The following is a 2221-nucleotide window of genomic DNA, read 5'->3' on the forward strand; positions in this document are numbered from 1 at the left end:
ATCTTTCTCTAAATGACCAAGTATAGAAAGCTACTCGAGAAAAGACAAGTTTCACACTTTGACAATGAGCATTCCAAGTTTGCTTGACTCTAGAACAGTGAAAACAGAAACATACTCGAAAGGCTAAAGACTCCCTGGAGGTTTGCCTACCGTCCACCTCTATCTAAGACGATCATCGATGCCTGCCTTCTCCAAGTTTAAGATCTATTGATCGTTTGTAACTCTGTGAGCTCTCTGCATTGCCTCCAAAGACTTCCAACTCTAAAGGAAATAAACGTGCCTGCAAAGATGTCCCTAAAGCTAATAATAAGTATCAAGGAAAAGCACTTGAGCACCGCTAACAGAGAATAAGACACGGCACGGAAGAGCCAGCCCTCTGCAGTTGCACGTCCTAGTAGACGTCTACGTCTAAATCTGCAGCCCCAGTTTCCTCCAGGCCCCAAGCCCCAGCGGAGGATGTTCCCAACACATTTCAAGTCAGAAAGGAAATGAAGCCTCCGCTTCCTCAAGTGATGCTCAAATGACCCAAAAGTCTCAGCTCCCCGTTATAACCAAACCATGAGACACGTCCTCACCCACGTTTTAGGGCAGCGGAAGTCAAAATGTCAAATGAATGACCGCGTTGGAGAGCAAGGGAGGAAAACAAAGCCACCTCCCGATGTCCGGTACCTGCGGGGCGAGGGCCAGGCGCTGGCCACGCACTCACCCGGGGGCTCCGCAGACAGGGATGGGGCCGCGGGGCGGGAAGGCTTCCCCGCAGTCGACCGGACCCGCAGCCCCGGTGCCCTCCGGCCCGTCCGCTCGCGCCGCGGGGAAAGCTGGCGGCCGGGAACGCCGCTGCGCGTCGCCTGCAGCTCCCGGCTGCGGCGGCCGGTGCCAAAGGGCCAAGGGACAGTGCGCTGCCGTCCCGACCCCGCGACCGGAGGCAGCGACAAGAGACACACGGCGCAGCAGCCGAGCGCGACCGGCGCGCCCCTCAGCGGCTCTTCCCGCCGCCCTCCGCAGCGGACTGGGTCTGCGCTTGCCTTTGTGCTGGCATCTTCCTTCGCTCCCCACGACACTCGGCGCTACTCAGGCAGCTCCGCGCCGCCGCCCACCCCTGGGTTACGCCGCGCCCCCCGCGCGACCCGCCGATTGTGTCGACTCAGCAGCGGCGGCGGCGGCGGCGGCGGCGGCGGGGACGCGCGAAGCCATGTCTCCCGCCAGCGCTCGGGAGAGCGCCGGCGGTCCGGGCGCCTCGAGGTTCTCAGCGGAGATCGGCGGCCCTGGCGCAGCGCGTACCCGAGCGGCTCCGCAGCGCCCGGCTCGCCGCCGCTGGCTCTCCAGGCGTCTCCCGAGAGCAGCGCGCCGCCAGCCTTCGTCTCACTCTCTCGCCGCTCCCTGCCGGTTCTCCCGGCCTCCCTCCCGCTGCCACCATCCTCCGGCCCGGCGGGCCCGACAACCGCCCCAACCCCTGCCTCCCCACCCTCGGAGGGCGAAGGGTCCGACCGGCTCACCTCCGGCGGCGCTGGCGCCTCTCCCGCTGGACGCCTCGGCAGCATCTGCCCTCACCTCCCAGCTGGGCGCTTGGCTGGGGGCCTCTTGCACGTCGGTGACTAGAGAAGGGTGGCTGGGAGAGGACCGGAGACACAGCCAGACCTTGGCCAGCTGGACCTTCCTGAGGAAGGTGAGGGAGAGTGGGGCGGGTGCAGCTGGGCGTAGGACGAATCCCGAGGCTGCAGAGGATCCGGAGCTGCTCTCCTGCGACGCCGAAGGACGGACGGATTCTGAAAGGCGCCGCGGAGGAGGGAGGCGACCCTCCGAGGTCAGGCACCCAGCACTCTTCCTAAATCGATCGAAGAGCTGAATGGAGGGGAGTCAAGCCTCGATTTCCCCAACTGCAAGGGCAAGACGGTAATACTCATGTCACCTACACGGGGTGTGGTCACAATTAAAAATGGATTATTGAAAGAGCTCTTAACTACTTTGCCTAAAGAGGGCACTAAAATTTAAAATTTTACTATATTAATACTTTCAAGTTTTTATCTGCTTCTTCTGTAGCATCTTCATTGACTCAGTCCAACTTAAGGGAAAGAGTTAAAAACGCTGAAATGTAAGGATATTGCCCCCTACGCGTGGTGTCTATCCAGATATGGGAAAGATGTACTAGTACTAGATTTTACAGTTTAACAGCTATAGTCATATGGAGGAAGTCCCAAAACACCCCCCCCAAAAATAGTGC

The 2221-nt window shown here is 60.0% G+C and overlaps 1 pseudogene; it reads left to right on the top strand.

Moving 5' to 3' along the window:
* Positions 1–613: 613 nt before the first annotated feature.
* Positions 614–1943, top strand: LOC150022445 (uncharacterized; annotated as a pseudogene).
* The last annotated feature ends 278 nt before the right edge of the window (positions 1944–2221 follow it).

The sequence above is a fragment of the Furipterus horrens genome, unplaced genomic scaffold (assembly GCF_987537825.1).
Source record: "Furipterus horrens unplaced genomic scaffold, mFurHor1.1.pri manual_scaffold_1, whole genome shotgun sequence".
NCBI lineage: Eukaryota > Metazoa > Chordata > Mammalia > Chiroptera > Furipteridae > Furipterus > Furipterus horrens.